Source organism: Linepithema humile, chromosome 1 (assembly GCF_040581485.1).
Source record: "Linepithema humile isolate Giens D197 chromosome 1, Lhum_UNIL_v1.0, whole genome shotgun sequence".
NCBI lineage: Eukaryota > Metazoa > Arthropoda > Insecta > Hymenoptera > Formicidae > Linepithema > Linepithema humile.
In genome coordinates this window covers 45,213,397-45,233,432 of record NC_090128.1, presented here as the reverse complement: position 1 = coordinate 45,233,432, position 20,036 = coordinate 45,213,397, and the positions used below count along the sequence as shown (strand labels likewise).

At 36.9% G+C, this 20,036-nt stretch overlaps 1 long non-coding RNA gene across 2 annotated transcripts; it reads left to right on the top strand.

Moving 5' to 3' along the window:
- The first annotated feature begins 3,732 nt into the window (after positions 1–3,732).
- On the top strand, positions 3,733–14,606 carry LOC137001067 (uncharacterized). Of its 2 annotated transcripts, none has more exons than XR_010891212.1 (4): positions 3,733–5,153; positions 5,551–6,041; positions 6,257–6,507; positions 13,509–14,606. It is a non-coding gene; the product is annotated as an uncharacterized lncRNA (long non-coding RNA). The 2 variants fall into 2 exon arrangements; XR_010891211.1 differs by having other exon boundaries at positions 3,742–5,126.
- The last annotated feature ends 5,430 nt before the right edge of the window (positions 14,607–20,036 follow it).

Here is a 20,036-nt window from a genome sequence, read left to right as displayed (position 1 = left end):
AAAGCGTGGAAAACAAATTCGGTTTTTAATGTAATCTCCTTCAACTGTGCATTTTGTGCAACTTCGAAGTTACACATGTATGTTGTTTAGTCGACAGTCGACACAATTTCCCGCAATTTACGAAAATTCAAAAAACGCTTCAGTCGTACTACCTCTCCGGCTGCAGCATTGGAAGCGAAATGGTAGAGAATATTTATGACGTTTCAGTGACGTCATTTATATCATTGAAATGTTTCGAAGTGCTAAATTGACCGCAGTCGAAACGCTTCAAAGCATTTGTAGCAGAAAAGCTGGTTCTACAATAAGTTGCAAATGCCCCGTCACCGGTCGCGAAGGATGGCAACTACTAATTGGAAAGCGCTATTTCTAGTTATTTTTAGTAAGACGGAGCATTCGCGACTGGCGACGGAGTATTTGCAACTTATTGTAGAACCGGCCTAACTCGACCGCACCCTCAGATTGACATTTTACCCATTCAGATTGACCAATGAGAAACGCTTTTAAGAACCATTATGAAACGTTTTAAAGAAACATTTGTGAAACGTTTCTGAAAAGAACATGTGCTATTTGAGTTCCTGAATCATTCTTATAGTATTCTTTTATGAATTTCTAAAGAATTACAATGAAAAGAATTACATAGAAAAGAATCAAACTTGAAGAATACTTAACAAATTCACTGTGCTATTTGAGATAAATATACATTACTTATGAATATATATTTAAAAAACATCTTGGCATCTTGTGAGTCATGAATTTAACATTATAAAACAGGTATTTCCCAGTAAACATCGAAATCTTGTAGACATCGAAAAGATATTTTATTCAAGATGTCTTCAAGATATTTCTAAAAGATATCTAGAAGTTATTTAAAAGATGTCTAAAAAAGTTTTGTTGAAGATATCTTTATAGAATATCTAAAAGATATCTATAGACATCTAAAAGATCTCTTAAAAGATATCTTTAATATATTTTTAATAGACATATTAAAGATATCTAAATGATTTCTCTTAAAATATGTCTTTAAGAGGATGCTGAAGTCATATTGTTACCGACCGAAACTTCAATTTTCTAAAAAGGGTGGCGTTTTTTATTGCTTTAATAGAATTACAAATTCTTTGGTGTAAATAAAGTACATATGCTAATCTTTCGGCAGTTGGTCAAATTTAAACCAAAAAATAAAAAAAATTTTTGAAAATTTACCGACAATGTCACCTCAAAGAATTATGGGCGGTATTCATAGTCCGTTCTTATATTTAAAATCGTCTTAAGCACGGACTTATATTCGCTCTCTTCGTCACACATAGATTGTGTCTGACGAAGAGAGCGAATATAAGTTCGTTCTTAAGACGATCTTGAATATAAGAACGGACTATGAATACCGCCCTATATCTTTTATATCAAAATTATACTGCTTCAATCTGCAAAACAAGACCATGTGCCGAAGAAGAGCGTATGAAACAATAATGGAAAACCAAAAAAATAGAGCTTAGAGACTTATTTTCAAAACGCCACCCTTTTCCAGATTTATGTAAAGCATGGTGCAATATAGAAAGAATAAGGTAAAAAAGAGCTATAGATTAGTTCCGAGATTTTGGGATAGAGGCGCTATACAGTTCTCAGTGCTATCTGTCATATACAGAATCTTTTAGGTTAGTTATGTGTGTGTTAGTTGTGCGTGTGTGTGTGTTTGTGTTATGTGCTACGAAACCCGGCTGAAAAAAATGGGTTGAAGGCACTCTGAAGGATAAAAAAGTGTATGTATTATACATAAATTTTGCAACATTTTTGCAAACATTTATATTATTTAATTACATACATTCATATTCTAATTTCTACAAAATACTTTTATTCATGTGCTTTATGTGTATATATTATGTATATTATGTGCTCCATATTATGTATATTCACATCAAAGTATCTATGTAAAAAGTTAATATCATTTTGTATATTGTATATATTTTTATAATAAATGTATATGTCATATAACTTATTTATAAAGCATGAAATATAAAGGTATTTTTAGTTTCTTGTATGTATCATTTGTAAAAAAATCTTGATAAAAAAAACATTAATTTTGTGACTTGCAATTATCTGTTTCAATATATACTTCTTTTAAATACTTACAACTAGCCTTATTTTATGCGTTTTCCTTGGTATCTAAAATACACATCAAAATATAAAATTAATTTCTAGTTCAGTAGAAAAAAAACATTGTAGTCTTACACCAGAAAGGAATGGTAAAATATCATGTATATGTAATAACAAATAAATCACTTTTCCACTGACATTATACACAACTTTGCAGAAATAAATTTATTCTGTGAATTTTGAATGTGTAGTGCAGTTTAAAACACACAGTCGAAATATATCTATATTTTTGAAATAATAATTCTGATTTTTCATGAATCACAGTGGTTTTATAAAATGTTCAATTTTAACAGTTTTTATTGGACTGTACTTTAGACAATATTATATTTTGCCATTTCTCTCTGTTGTAAGACAAGAATGTTTCGTTTCTACTGTAATAGAAATACATTTTCGATTTTGATACGTATTTTAAATACCAAGTTAATCACATAAAATAAGGCTAAGTGTAAGTATTTAAAAGAAGCATATAATGAAACAGATTATTGCAAGTCGCAAAATTAATGTTGTTTCTTTTATCAAAATTTTTTTACAAATAATAGACACAAAAAAATAAAAATATCTTTATATTTCATACTTTAGAAATAAAAAATATGGCATATATCATATACATTTATTGTAAAAAGAGTATACAAAATGATGTCAATTTCTTAGAAAAATATTTTGATATAAATATAGATAATGTGGAGCATATAATATACATTATATATATATATATATACATAAAGCATATGACGTAATAAAAGTATCTTACAATAAAGAATAAGACAAGCCAGAGGCGGTTTCCTCGTGGACTGGCAATATATAATAAGACAAGCCAGAGGCGGTTTTCTCGTGGACTGGCATTAGAAAACTCTTATTCTTGTCTTCAAGCCAGAGGCGGTTTCCTCGTGGACTGGCAATATAGAATAAGACAAGCCAGAGGCGGTTTTCTCGTGGACTGGCAATATAGAATAAGACAAGCCAGAGGCGGTTTTCTCGTGGACTGGCATTAGAAAATTCTTATTTTTGTCTTCAAGCCAGAGGCGGTTTCCTCGTGGACTGGCAATATAGAATAAGACAAGCCAGAGGCGGTTTTCTCGTGGACTGGCAATATAGAATAAGACAAGCCAGAGGCGGTTTTCTCGTGGACTGGCATTAGAAAATTCTTATTCTTGTCTTCAAGCCAGAGGCGGTTTCCTCGTGGACTGGCAATATAGAATAAGACAAGCCAAAGGCGGTTTTCTCGTGGACTGGCAATATAGAATAAGACAAGCCAGAGGCGGTTTTCTCGTGGACTGGCATTAGAAGAAAATTCTTATTCTTGTCTTCAAGCCAGAGGCGGCTTTGTCGTGGACTGGCAATATAGAATAAGACAAGCCAGAGGCGATCTTTCGTGAGCTGACAATTTTAAATAAATATAGTCAGAGGCGATCTAACGTCAGCTGACAGTTTAGAAGAAAGAGAGCTAAAGGCGATTTATTCGTGAACTGGCAAATTGTAAGAAATATTGTCAGAGGCGATCTATCGTGAGCTGACAATTTTAAATAAATATTGTCACAGACGATCTAACGTCAGCTGACAGTTTAGAAAAAAGAGAGCTAAAGACGATTTATTCGTGAACTGGCAAATTGTAAGAAATATTGTCAGAGGCGATCTATCGTGAGCTGACAATTTTTAATAAATATAGTCAGAGGCGATCTAACGTCAGCTGACAGTTTAGAAAAAAGAGAGCTAAAGACAATTTATTCGTGAACTGGCAGATTTTAAGAAATATTGTCATAGGCGATCTAACGTCAGCTGACAGATTTGAAGAAATACGTATTTATTTTAGTTAGCAATTTACTGCACGTGTGGTCTGTTTATATTTTATCAGATAATTTATAAGGTCATTTAACCTTTTTTCTCGCAATTGAAATTCTATCGTATGGCTGAATGATGTACATACGAGACAAAATAGACTTATACAAGGTGTCTAATAGATATAAGTTAGATATGATAAAATATTTTATTTGAAAAATGTATGTATAATACTATATATCTAATTGGAAAAATATGTTATATGCTTTTCCTATTTTTATTCTTATGTAATAAATACAAAATAAATAAATAAGTTAATTAATTATTGAATACATACATATACATATTGAATATAGTTATCTTTATTTTGTATTTTATATAACTGAAATAATATATACTTTCATTATTTTAGTCATTATCATATAAAATACAAAATAAAGATAAATATTTATTGAATATATGTGTATATGTATATATTAATTAATTGATTAATTAGTTATTTAGTATTTACTACATAAGGATAAAAGTAAGAAAAGTATATGACATTTTTCTTCAATGATATATATAGTATTATATGTATATTTTTTATTTATTATTTTGTCATATTTAGTTTGTATTTATTTGACACCTTGTATACGCTTATGTTTTCTCGGACATTATATTGCAGCTTTGCGACGAAATTTCAGTCGAGGAAACAAGCGCAAGCATCGTTTGTTTACAAACTTCCGATGACACACGTACACAGACCACACGTCAGTGTAGTGAGTCACCACTACAAACAAATGCGTACACACGGACCTACGCGGCATAGGTCCGTAGGCTGCGCCGATAATGTCATTTCATTTTTAGTACCATCGAAATGATGGCGCTTTCGCGTCGGAGTTCGCCCGTCACTTCAGCATCCTCTTAAGGCGTTTCTAAAAGATATCTATTATATCTTAAAGACATCTAAAAATATGTCTTTAAATTATTATTTCTAGTAAACAAAATATAATTAAGTGTTATATAATACAGATCATACGTATAATACAATAGATGTGTTGCTCTAATTATTAAAATTATGCGGGCATAACATTTATTTTGATTCCGATTCTGGTTCCGATTTCCAATTTCGAGGTGGCGCGCGACGGTGCCACGATGGTTCGGTCTCTATTTCCGCCGACCACGATCCTAGGCGGACGCGTATTCGATAGAGAACAAAAGTAATTTTCTTTTTTAACATAACTTTTGTAAGACATTTTATAGAATTATATTTCATTTTTATAATATTTGTTAAATATTCATAAAATTACACACACATACACACACACACCATATTCACAAATTTGAGGTTATATCTTGTACAATGCCAAAGCCGCATAGCAAATTGTAAGCCTTGTTCATTTTGTCTCTCGAGGACTGCTCGGAGTTTTACATTACATTGATTGCTTACATTTTAATTTACTACACAGCTTTAGTATTGTACAAGATATAACATCAAATTTGTGAATATGGTGTGTGCGCGCGCGCGCGCGTGTGTGTGTGTGTGTGTGTGTGTGTATACGTGTACATATGTATAATTTTATGAATATATTTAACAAATATTATAAAAATCAAAGTCCCCTTAATCATATTTTGTTGTTATAGTACAACACAACATGGCTAATGTCAATATGAGAGTATTCTTTGACATCGAAGTGGGTGGATTGCCCATGGTCTGAATAGTCTTAGAGCTTTTCTCAGTTATCTATCCTATAACGTACGAAAATTTTTGCGCTTTGTGTAGTAGAGAAAAAGGACTGGAAAAACAACATACAAACCGTTGCATTATAAAGGCATTGTATTTCATAAAGTTGTGAAGGATTTTTTAATTCAAGGTGGAGATTTTTCAATAGATAATGGAACAAGTGGCGAATCAATTTATGGTGAAACATTTGCAGATAATTTTATTATTTTAATACCGTAGACTTGATTTAATGTATGAATTTACAAAGAATACAATTAAAGTATATTATCTTTGATTACTACTTAAAAATTGCAATTTTTGTAGATAAAAATTATATCGTGAAACATAATAAGCCATTTTTATTATCAATGGCAAACCGTGGTAGAAATACTAATGGATCACAGTTTTTTATGTAAGTGCTTTGAAATAATATTTAAAAATACTATATTTTTAAACTGTTAGTTGCATTGTTATTTAAATTTATAATCTGTGAAGTTTAATAGTGTATATATCTGTTAAATATCAATTAGTAATTAATATCAATTAGTAATCAATTATAAAAATTACAAAGTATAATTTATTGTTGCACGATATTATGTCTGTTTATGTATGTAGTAAACTTTGCAGGCATCTTAAGAAACAAGATATTCAACATGGTTATAATTATATAAGTTCCAACTGCTCTTAACAAATGACTGTTACCACAGTCTTGATAAATACGTTTTGGACACACTATATAATCGCTCTTCCTAACAACCGTTGCTCTCCAACAGTCATGACAAATGAAAGCTGTTTTTGGGATCTTCTTTTCCAGTCGTTCTTCAGGCGCTCTACATTTTCATCACAAGAAAAAAATATTTTAGTATCGAGAAACAAAGGTATTTATATATGTATAAAGTTTAAAAAATTCTATTGTCATGGATATTATAAAATAAATATTATATATATAAATATTACATCTATATATGCAGTCTGTTTCACAAAAGCGTGTACAGAGAAACTCGAAAACGATTTGGGATAATGAATTGAAATTGAATATTTAACTTAATTGAAAAGAAAAACACAGATTGGGCATGATATAGATTATGACGCTTTATTAATAAATTGTCCTATCACCTCCATTATCAATAATTGCCTGGCATCTCCGAGGTATACTTTCTGCCAATGTTATAACACAATTTTAAGACAAATATTTCTATATAAATTTAATCTGTCGAACTAACTGCTTAACAGTATAAATATTCTTCCCTCGGAGCTTAAACTTGCACGATTAATAGAAGAATTTGCCAAAAAAAAAGCTTCATCCGAAAAAATAACATTGTCCTAATCACGGTCCAAATTTTCTTTCGCCCAAGCAAGCCTTTTCTCGACGTAGTTTGCAGACAGTAGCGGTTTCTTCACTGTCCTACGAAATTTCACACTATGAGCCTGTAAACACCTTCTTGTAGTATCACATGACACTTTTTTGCACAAAGCCGTTTGTCCGCTATGCAATAATAAACGGGGATTCTTTTGAAACATTTTTAAAATCATTGCGTCTTGCTTTTTCATTGTTTTTTGCACAGAGTCACGATCCGGCAGGTCAACAACGTTTTTTACATCGAAATAGCGTTTCATTCACTTATTTACAAATGTCTTCAATTTTTTTCATGTACTTGGAAACCGTTCCGTATGTCATTTTTGGTCCTTTCTATGAAATTAAAAAAATACACTCAACCGCAAAAAAACGGGCCATTCAATCTTAACACAATTTTTTGATATTTTTGATATTTTTGAAAAGTTGAAAGAAAATTTCTCTTTAAACTATTGCGTATATGTACATGTATATACCAAAAAATATTATTTAATTCCTCTGTGGCGATTATATCGTCACATGCTTTCCCAAAAAGAGAAAATATTAACCAGAGAAACACGTATACGAATACGGTCAAATAAACATAAATAAAGATAACAGACGAGACGGTAGACGAGAAGCACAGTGACAAACATCGGGACGTAACAGACAAGAAATAAACGAATAGAACCTTTTCGAAGCCTATCGAAGGTGAAATTTTAAGGCGAACGATAGGAAGAGCGGTTACATGCTCGAGGAGTCCGCTACAGACGGTCGCCGTGTACAGTCGCATTTCTAATCCGCACGATTTTTATACATTGCTGTACCGACTATTCAAAGGTCGTGTTTTATAATATATTGGTATTATCTGCAACTACTCTCTCTCATTATTTTAATTCCCGACTCGTATCGAGGCGTCCAAAGTAATCGCGACGCGCGTAAATCGCCAAAGTGGTGACCCCGACGTGATCGCGAACGAGCGGGAATTCGCGATTCTTTGTTCGTGTGAGAGCAGTACATTTTTTTTTACTTTTTATTGTGACGACCGGTGAGACGATCTGTTCGATCGGACCCGGAAGAATGAGAGTGACCAGTGGCGAGAAAAAAAACGATTTGACATGGTGGTGACCCGAGACGAAGAAACGAGCGCTCCGCTGCCGGAGCCAGAAGCACGAGCGCTGGAGCAGCCGCGACTCCAGGGAATGCCGATGAATCTGCTCGGGGTGCAACCGGCGAGATACGAGCAGCCGCCAGGGTATTTTTTACCCGCTCCTGAGGTGAGCCGCGTGGGCATGCGGATGCCAGAGTTCACGCCGTCAGACCCTGAACTCTGGTTCAGTATCGTCGACCGGAGTTTCCAAGCCGCCGGAATCACGGTCGACGCGACGAAATTCGGTTACGCGCTGACGGCCATTGGGCCGCGTTATACAGTCGAAGTGCGCGATATTATCATGAATCCGCCCGCGGAACGCGCGTATGATACTTTGAAATCGGAACTGATCAAACGGCTCAGCTTGTCGCAGGAGCACAAAACACGTAGACTCCTCGAGCACGAAGAAATCGGAGATCGAAAGCCGTCGCAGTTCTTGCGGCACCTGCGCGGCCTCGCCGGAAGTGCCGTGGGCGACCAGATCTTACGAACGATCTGGCTGAGTCGGCTGCCGGCGTATATTCAGCCGCATTTAGTGACGCGAACCGGGGACACGCCAGAACAATTGGCGGACATCGCGGACGCGATAATCGAGGCGACCCGGGCGCCGGTGTTCCAAGTGGCGGAGGCAGCGAGGGCCGTAACGCCTCAGGGACAGAACGCAAGTGATCCCGCGTCTCTGGAGGCGAAATTCGAGGTACGCCTGGCGCAAATGCGGCTGACAATGCAGCAGGGGATCGCGGAGCAGATGGCGGCAATTCGAAGATCCATCGAGGCGATCGGCAGCGAGCGCTACCGGGGAGGTCGCGATGACGACCGACGTCGTCCGCGTTCGCGTTCGCGTTCGCGCCCGCGCGCGCGATCGGGAGATCGCGATCCGCCGGCCAGTGGTATGTGCTGGTACCACTGGCAATTCGGGGCGGACGCTAGACAATGCAGAGCACCCTGCTCGATGCAGCAGGGAAACGCGGGGGCCGGTCGCTAGTGGCGGCGAGCGACTCAGGCCACGGAACGCGACGCCTGTTCGTGACTGACGCGAGTTCTAAAGTGACTTTTTTAATTGACACGGGTGCGGATCTCTGCGTGTACCCTCGGAAGATGGTTCGAGGTCCACGACAGAGATCCACCTACGAACTTTCGGCCGCCAACGGTACAACGATTTTTACTTACGGGATGGAGACTTTACAATTAAATTTCGGATTACGACGGGCGTTTTCGTGGCGGTTCGTGGTCGCGGACGTCTCGAGACCGATAATCGGCGCCGATTTTCTGGCACACTACGGACTCCTGGTGGACCTGCGCGGGTCGCGTCTCATTGACCAAGTGACTAGTCTAACCGCGCGGGGACGTTGCATCCAGTGTGATGCACCCAGCGTAAAGACAATTACGGGAGAGACTCAATACCACCGATTACTGGAGCAGTACGCAGATATCGCGAGGCCAGACGGGCGTCCGGGAGGCGCGATCCACGCCACGCGGCACTACATAGAGACGACACCGGGACCACCCGTCGCGTGCAGACCGCGGAGACTCGCTCCGGACCGATTGGCGGCGGCAAAACGAGAATTTCGAAAAATGGTGGAAGCCGGGGTCGCGCGACCGTCGAATAGTAGTTGGTCGGCTCCTCTGCACATGGTGCCGAAGGGAGGAGAAGAATGGCGACCCTGCGGCGACTACAGGGCATTAAATGCGCGAACGATCCCGGATCGCTACCCGGTGCGACACATACAAGATTTCGCGCAGGCTCTCGCCGGCAGGACGATTTTTACAACATTAGACTTAGTACGCGCGTATCACCAGATACCGGTGGCAGAGAAAGACGTGCCGAAGACGGCGATAACCACGCCGTTCGGCATGTACGAATTTCCGTACATGTCGTTCGGATTACGTAACGCAGCGCAAACCTTTCAGCGCTTCATAGACGAAGTTCTGCGCGATTTTGATTTCTCTTACGCGTACATTGACGACATCCTCGTCGCGTCATCCTCGGAGGAAGAACATCGCGAACATCTGCGAATGTTATTCGAGCGTCTACGAGAATACGGGGTTATCATCAACCCCGCGAAGTGCAAATTCGGCCAGAGCAGCGTGGAATTCCTAGGATACGAGGTTTCCGAAGGAGGAACTCGCCCGCTGCCGACGCGAGTGGAGGCGATACTGGCGATGCAGTCGCCGAGGACGGCGAAAGAACTCCGAAGATACTTGGGCATGGTAAACTTCTATAGGAGGTTCATGCCCAAGGCCGCCGAAATATTGACGCCCCTGAGCGACCTTCTGCAGGGAAATATCAAAGGAAAGGCGACAATATCGTGGACGGCGCGGGCTCAGCAAGCATTCGAGGCATCAAAGACAAATCTAGCCGAAGCCGCCCTTCTGAGACACCCCAGGGCAAACGCGGAGCTCGCATTGTTTACCGACGCGTCCGAACAAAGCATCGGCGCGTCCTTACAACAACGAGGCAGTGACGGCTGGGAACCATTGGCGTTTTTCTCGAAAAGGCTAAGCCCAACCGAAACGAAATACAGCGCGTTCGATCGAGAGCTGTTAGCCGTTTACCTGGCGGTGAAGAACTTTCGGCACATGGTGGAAGCCCGCACGTTCGCAATATACACGGATCATAAACCGATAATCTACGCATTCCGCCAGAAGCCTGAGAAGAGCACGCCGCGACAATTCCGCTACCTGGATTATATCGGACAATTCACCACCGACATTCGACACGTGGCGGGCGTAGAAAACGTCGTGGCCGACGCGCTAGCGAGGGTAGAAGAGCTCAACTCTCCCCTGGATTACGCCGCGTTGGCGGAATCGCAGGAGAAGGACGAGGAGATCGGAAAATACTTGCGGCGAGAGTCCGGACTGAAACTCAACAGGATAGAGATTCCCGGAACCGGGAGGAAGATTTATTGCGACACGACAACAACGATACCACGACCGTTTTTGACAAGGCCTTTTCGCCGGGCCGCATTTGACCTGATACACAATTTGGCGCACCCGGGTATAAAGGCGACGGGCAAGCTCGTGGCACAGCGCTACGTTTGGCCGTCTATGGACGCCGACTGCCGGGTCTGGGCTCGAACATGTGTGCCCTGCCAACAATCGAAAATATCACGACACGTATCAGCACCGCTCGGAACAATTGCTGCGCCATCCAGCAGGTTCGAGCATATTCACCTGGATATCATCCTAATGCCAGTCTCGGAGGGCAAACGATATTGCCTGACGTGCGTGGATCGCTTCACACGATGGCCGGAGGCGTTCCCGTTGCGAGACCAGGAGGCAGAGACGGTTGCGAGAGCCTTCTACGAAGGGTGGATATGCAGATTTGAGCACCTCTACGGATCACGACGGACCAGGGCCGTCAATTCGAGTCCAGGCTTTTCCGGCGGTTGAGCGAGCTCACGGGAGCGCGCCACCTAAGGACGACGGCGTACCATCCGCAGGCGAACGGGATGGTCGAACGATTTCACCGACAACTAAAAGCAGCGATCAAATGCCAGCAGAACGACCGCTGGACCGAGGTGCTGCCGACGGTGTTGCTCGGGATCCGAGCAGCCTGGAAGGACGACCTGCGAGCGACCGCGGCCGAGATGATATACGGCCAAACGTTGAGGATTCCGGGGCAGTTCCTGAATCGGCGACCGGCGGAGGACGAGGACGACGCCGCCGATTTTGTGGGAAAGCTGCGAGAGCAATTTGAGAAGCTGCGACCTGTGGATGGGACCCGGCACGGGGAACGACGACCGTTCGTATACAAAGACCTGACGACGGCCGAGCACGTGTTCGTGCGACACGACGGGCCGAGGACGATGCTACAGGCGCCGTACGAGGGACCATACGCAGTCATCAGCCGCGGCGAAAAGACCTTTGTCGTGCGCATGCACGGCAAGGAAAAAACGGTCTCTATAGACCGCCTTAAACCTGCTTACATGTTACAGCCACAAGCAGAATACAGCAGCTCAGCAGGGTCGGCGACACGGAGCCGAGAGGGTGCGGTCGACGGACGAACAGCGAGAGACCAGGACACCGAGGTCGAGCGGCGAGGCGCGCGAGAAGACGCGAGGCCGCTGCCCCGAGTGAGCGAAAGGACGACACGAACGGGAAGAAAGGTCCGATTCCCGAGTCGGTTCCAGGCGGGACTGTAACACCGATTCACCTGGACGTAGATCGCGGAGTCGTGAGGAATCGCCGCGTATATATATGTATAAGAAGAAGAAGTAAATATACGGGTCGCGATTTTGTTTAATTTTTGACTGTTGTTTGCGATAAAATTTTATACATGGTAGCATGGACATAAGTCGCGAAACGAAAGAAACGAGTTCGGTGCGTACCGGAGATGTGTATATATACTCTGTGTTTTTTTTTATTTTTGGTAAATGTAAAATGACGAATTTCAGACCGAGAACGACGGGCGTTAGCACAACGATAAATAAATTGAAATTCTTGGATGTAGAGTACAGCATATCATTATGTAATAGTTATTCGTTTTATGTGCTTCGAAGTATCATGTAACGGCGAAGGAAAAGTGGTAGCATTCGTCTCGGTCTGTCATCGGAAAAACTATCACAGAAACGCGCAGTGTTCAAACGATATCGTGCTATCGGCATAGCACTGGCGGGGGAGTACTGTGGCGATTATATCGTCACATGCTTTCCCAAAAAGAGAAAATATTAACCAGAGAAACACGTATACGAATACGGTCAAATAAACATAAATAAAGATAACAGACGAGACGGTAGACGAGAAGCACAGTGACAAACATCGGGACGTAACAGACAAGAAATAAACGAATAGAACCTTTTCGAAGCCTATCGAAGGTGAAATTTTAAGGCGAACGATAGGAAGAGCGGTTACATGCTCGAGGAGTCCGCTACAGACGGTCGCCGTGTACAGTCGCATTTCTAATCCGCACGATTTTTATACATTGCTGTACCGACTATTCAAAGGTCGTGTTTTATAATATATTGGTATTATCTGCAACTACTCTCTCTCATTATTTTAATTCCCGACTCGTATCGAGGCGTCCAAAGTAATCGCGACGCGCGTAAATCGCCAAACCTCTATAAAACAAAAAAATAGTTTTCGATTTTTTTATTACTCAGTTCTATTGATTACATTGTTTTAATAAAAAATATTTTTACTTGAATATATTTAGCAATAATAAAAAATAATTTTTATTATGTATTTTCTCGCTTCTGACATTACTATCTGAAACAGTTGTGATGAATGAACAAGAGACTGTTATATTTAATGAGAGAACTTTAACTTTTTTAACTTAAACTTTTTTTTTATGAGAGAAGAATTTTAACGATTTGTTGAAAAATTAATTTTGGAAAAATTTTTATTTTGTAAACACACGGTATGAAACATTTTAATTTTGTAAATACTCTTTTAAGAAATATTGTGATATGCCGAAGAGGAAAAACTATGAACATTTGAGTCGTTCCCAACAATGGCGTCGACGACAAGAAATAGACAAGAAGTTTACAATTAATGAAACAAATAATAAAGAAATTGAGAATGAGAATCCTCAAGGAGAGTCTCACAAAAATATTGATTCGTAACATTTCGATGGAGAATGATGTATCTCAAGATGTTGAAGATTTTGGGATTGATTCTTATTCTGAAGATTCTGACGTGGAGTCAGATTTAGATGATAAACATAACGATGAAGTTTTGAATTGTTATCCACAAAAAGAAGCAACACTACGAGAATTTCTACGGAGTTGGAGTATTGAAAATAATATTACTCATGTAGCCATTACTAAATTGCTAAAAGGTCTCAAAGTTTATGGACATGAAGATCTTCCAACTGAAGCTCGAACGTTGTTGCAAACACCACAAACAACATCATTGGGCGCGTTCAGCAGAACAAATCGCTTGGTAGCAATCGAACATGATTGGCTCTTACTTTTAGAACCAACAAATCAACAGTCGAGATTCAACGGAAAGTCTACAACTGTTGAGTCTGCTGAACGCAGTCAATGATTAATACTGCTTCTGGAACTTATTATTACCACAGATTGAAAAGAGCATTGGAAGATCATTTGAAACACACTAGATCTGTTAATATTGAAAATCCAATCAGGATCAATTTAGGCATTGACGGTTTACCACTGGCAAAAAGTTCCAAAGCACAGTTTTGGCCACTTTTAGGACAAATTGTTCACATAGATTGAAGAGAAGAACCTTTTGTCATTGGAGTTTATCATGGATATTGTAAACCAGCAAAACCTGATGAAATTATTGATAATTTTATTGAAGAATATACTGAAATTGAAGAAGAAGGATTTAATTATGAAGGAAAAAATTATGAAATTTTGATAAATACCGTAATATGCGACGCCCCGGCAAGAGCATTTATGAAATGTATAAAAAGCCATACCGGATATTATGGATGTGATAAATGTGAAGAAGAAGGTGAATGGATAAATGGTCGGATGTTATTTTTAAACAAAAATGCTCCATTACGTACTGACGAAACATTTTTGTTGCGGCAAAATGAAGATCATCATTTAGATAATTCACCTTTTGAAAACATAGCCTTGAAAATGGTTACACAAATGTAAAGTTACATTCACTAGATTCCGAAAAGGTGTATGCATTGTCAAAGAATGATACAAAGAATAGTACAAAAATTTTTTTCCAATCCTCGATTTTACTTTTTTCTTCAAAATTTTATCACATTTTAATTTTCTTGATCTTTTCTGAACGATACCTTTATTTTGCATCATTGTGAAAATCTATGCAATTTAATGCAATTCAAAATTGAAATGGGTAGAATATTGTATGTATTTTAAAATATCAAGTGTTGTGTGATACCAGAACAATCCTTCTGAAAAGTGTAATTATAGATATTATTCGATCAAACAAAGTTATAAAGTTACTTTGAATTTTACTTAAAGAAATTTTATTATTCTTGACAAATAAATAATTTCTATACATTTCTACTGTTTCTATTTATAATCTCAAAAAAATTATTAAAGAAATGTTACTTTAATATGTCTTTTCAAGACGAAAAAGATCTACAAAGTGTAAATGTCGCTTTGATTTAAAAGATGTCATAAAATGTATGTTGAAATTAATTTAACTCATACAAATTTGATATTTTATCTGATAAATAATTCTGAATTAAACATACAGTGAATATTACCTCGTTTCTTCTCCTATGTTGAAAGCGGCTTATAAACGACAAGAATGTGAATTGTAAAACGTGGTTATTTGTTTCGTATGACAACTGCTAAATGTACTGCTCTGATACATACGTCCAAGCTGCTGTACATAAGTCAATGATGTTTATTATTTCGTGTGTCGGTGTGCGGAAAATCATACGCGCTGTTGCCAAACGTTATATAAAATTGTAATCCATCGAAGTAAACGATTTCTATACTACAGGATTGACATATAATTAGTGAATTAGAAAGAATTATTATTTAATTAAAGAAACATTCTTTTATGAATAGCGAATTTTTTTATGATAGCGAGTTTATCTTGTTATGCATTGCGGTGCATTTCTATTTTGAAATTTTAACAGAAAAATTTGTAAGAGTATCAAGCTGACAATATAAAGATGATGTATCAAAAAAGTCATTTTCGTATATTAATACTTTATCTATGTTGCGCAAATTGTAAACAGGCTTGTATAGCTTAATTGTATGTCATAACGTTGATCATTCAATGCATGGTTCGAAAACATATTACAATAATTTGACTTCTTCACATAAATAATATTCAATAATTGACGAAATGTGTTATTTACTTAAATTAGTAAATGATTAATACAAATAAAGTACGTTGACATGTATAGACATAGAATCTAAATAGAATAAAAGCTAATTTGCCAAATATCTCACATAATTTATGGATTATAATATTCCAATGCACTTTTCTGCTGAGAAAACGGTGATTCGCAACTATCACGGTGACAAAATGTTTTATTTTTTTAGATAATAGTATTATTATACTTAGTAAATATTATAATTTTTTAATATTGCATTATTTAACTTACAAAATTGTGATTTATGTTTAAGCATAATAAATTATTTCTAATGGAAGATAGCATGAGCCATTTCCATGTAGATTGAGTGGATTTTCCACGATAATTGTACAAGAACTCAAGATACGGAAGATGAGATAAAGTACCTAACTAAAGTTAAGGGAGGATGGATAAAGTCGACCGATTTTGGCCCCCGGAGCGGCAAGTAAAAACGGTATGTTTTTTTGTAGTTTTTGAGCTGTTGAATCTGATTTTGACTTTACAAAATTTTTAATTTGTCGGGAAAGTATTAAGATGAGCATATATATGAAGCTGTTAAATATTTAGAACCGTAAATTATTATTGTTGAGCTTTACAAACGTATTAATTAGTGTTTTTCTGCTAGTAAAATATGACAATACTCTCATCTTTAATAGTTCATGTTCTGCTTAAAAAAAGTAAAAATTATTAAACACATATAATGTAAATGCTCTATAAATTCAACAAATATAATAGAAGAGGCATCCAGAGCCGTCGCAGGATGTTAGTGCTCCATTTATAATTTAATTTCTTAAAGAATTATTTTAATAAATTAATCTATCAGAGACAGTTAAATTGTACACCGATCTCACATCGAGATGTGTACGAATGTGTACGAAATTATAAGTATATTGTTCTCATATCGAGAAACATTTACTTACATATAGGAATTATTGGAGAGAAAGGAAGAGAGAAAAAATATCAGGACGCGAGTGGCTAAGCCGGGAATTGAACCCGGGTCTTCCGCTTGCCGGGCGAATGTTCTGACCACTAAACTACTCAGACCCTTAAATGGAGCACTAACATCCTGCGACGGCTCTGGATGCCCCTTCTATTATATTTATTTAAAAATTATTAATATCTAAAAACAGTAGCATCATCGACAGGAACTTTCTCGAAACTTTCTCCGTGCAGAAGGGAAAAAGCGACAAATCATTCTTAGCTTGGCTAAAATTGTTTAAGTGATTTTGGTGGTGGTTTTTCGGGTATAAGGGTGTCTTCCGACGCATGTATCGGATTGGTTTCTTATGTATGTCATGTGAGGGCCTCGGAACTTTCTCCGTGCAGAAGGAAAAGAGCGACAAATCATTTTTAGCTTGGCGAGAATCGTTTAAGTGATTTTTGGGGTGGTTATTCGGATATAAGGGTGTTTTTCGACGCATATATCGAATTGATCTCTTTTGCATGTCGTGTGAGGGCCTCGGAACTTTCTCCGTGCAGAAGGAAAAGAGCGACAAATCATTTTTAGCTTGGCGAGAATCGTTTAAGTAATTTTAGGGGTGGTTTTTCGGGTATAAGGGTGTCTTCCGATGCATGTATCGGATTGGTCTCTTATGTATGTCATGTGAGGACCTCAGAACTTTCTCTATGCAAAAGGAGAAGAGCGACAAATTATTTTTCAAAAATCGCTTCAGGAAACGTTCCAAACTTCAACCAGCTGTTCTTGACAAATGAATAATTTCTGTACATTTCTACTGTGTCTATTCATAATCTCAAAAAAATTATAAAAGTAATGTTACTTCAATATGTTTTTTCATGATGAGAAATATCTGCAAAGTATAAATATCGCTATGTATGTATGTAGAAAATGTTATAAAATATATACAAAATTAATTTAACTCATATAAACTTGGTATTTTATATTATCCGATAAAAATAGTTCTGAATTAAACGTACGGCGAATATCTCGTTTCTTCTCCTACGTTGGAAGCGGCTTGTAAACGATAAGAATGTGAATTGTTACTGTTAACAACCTTTTTACTAGTTAATATAAAATATGATTACATCTGTTTCATGTGACAGCTACTAAATGTACTGCTCTGTTACCTATGTCAAACTTGTACATACGGTCAATGATGTTTATTATTTCGTGTGACGATGTGGCCGAAATCATATGCGATTTGTCAAACGCTAAATAAAGTTGAAATCCATCGAAGTAAACTATTTCTATATTGTAGCATTAACATCTAATTAATAAATTAGAAAAATTATTATAACCAAAACATGTTCATTAATGTTTTTCGAACATTGTAGAAGAAAAAATTAATCATAAACTATGATTTTAATACGAATACAAAAACATCTTTTTTATTTTGTATTTTCTATTCAGCTTTAATCATTATAGAAGGAAAAATTATGTCTTTATTTTTATGTCAATTAATCTAGAATTAAATATTTTGTTTTACCTAAATGAGTTCAATATTTCCTTTTTAATAAGAACCTCGCATTCCATTTCCTTAAAAAAAATTACACACAATTCCTTCTCTAATAAATGTAATTCTTTATCTCAGAACTAAAAAGGAACTTTCAAACAGGAGCTTATACACAGAGTAAAGCGACTTTCCCAGCATTGATCCATTGTTAAGCCTAGTAACCTGTTCGAATCATATGTTGCAGATTTCTGGAGTTCTCGGTTTAGGATGTGTAACGGTGCATTGAACAAAAATCTCATTTCACGTTATTTTAAATACACATATTACCCACTTTCGTCCGTCGTCCGTATTTATAAAAAAATGTAGATTTTTATTGCCAATAAACTTCTATTAAATTAACACAAAACACATTCATCTGTTCAACGGGATAGTTTTAATACTGTTTTGTTGTCAATCTCAAATGTACAGTAAAATGTTTTCGCGTGATAATGTTGACACAACAATATACGATTGTATCAAGAAAAATTTTAATTTCAAAATTTTATTAAACTAATTTTATTAAGTGATAATGAACAATGCTACACCTGTTAGACTTTTTGCACTCCATTCGATAATAATAATTTTACATCTGTTAAGCATTTTTTAATTAATCCAATTGTTAAACGTATCAAAAATCACAAAAAAATATTTCCATCTACTATAAAAATATATTACAATAAGAAAAGAAAAAAGAGAGCAAAGAGAAAGAGAGAGAGAAAGAAAGAAAAACATAATAAAAAAAGCTGTAAATATTAATGTTATGTGCTTAAGAAGTATAATTATATTCGAAGAATAAAGAAAATTTACTAATTTTTTAATTGGCACAGTTGATTTTGTTGAAATGCTAAAATTAAAATACCAGAATTATTTTGTTTTCTAATAAATATATTCTCAATGTCACAAAACATTTTGTATCTTGTCTTTTTATTTCATCAAAAATGTTACAATTAATATTAAGTCTTACAGATATGTCAATTAAGCTTTAAGATTTTATTTTCATTAATCATGTATGTTGTAAACAACTGAATTGTAAAGTACAAAAAATGTGCAAAGATGATAAAACAAAATTTAATTATTGAGTATTTTGAGTATTCAAAATTATACAAAGTGGAACATAATTATATATATTATTAGCGTTACAGAAAAAATGTTCTTATTTTATTTTTCAAAAAGTTACACAGTCTTAATTATGACCAATAAAATATAGATAAAACACATTAAAAAATTAATTACTAAAGTGCCAAAATTGTATTACATATTTTTGCAACAAAAAAACTAAATGTGTACACGTTGTTTGATACTATAAAGAATATATTAATATATATAGTAATAGAATTCAAATCATTCTAAGATATCTTGAGTTAAAGACTGAAAATTAAAAAGTCTCAATACATTTTGTAAGACTGTTAGGATTGAAAAATCTTGAAAATCTTAAAAGTTTTTAAAGTTTTGATTTCTTGAAAGTCTCGAATGTCAAGAATGTATCAAATATTATGCATAAAATAGTACATATACATAAACACACACACACACACACACACACACACACACACGCGCGCACACACACACACACACACACACACACAAGTATATGTGCAAAGACCTTAAAGCTTTCATAATTTTTCAAAATTCTCAATTAAAACAGTCTTACAAGATGTTTTAAGATTTTCTTATTTTCAGTCATTCTTGAATGCTTAAAAATTTGAAAGTAAGAAAGT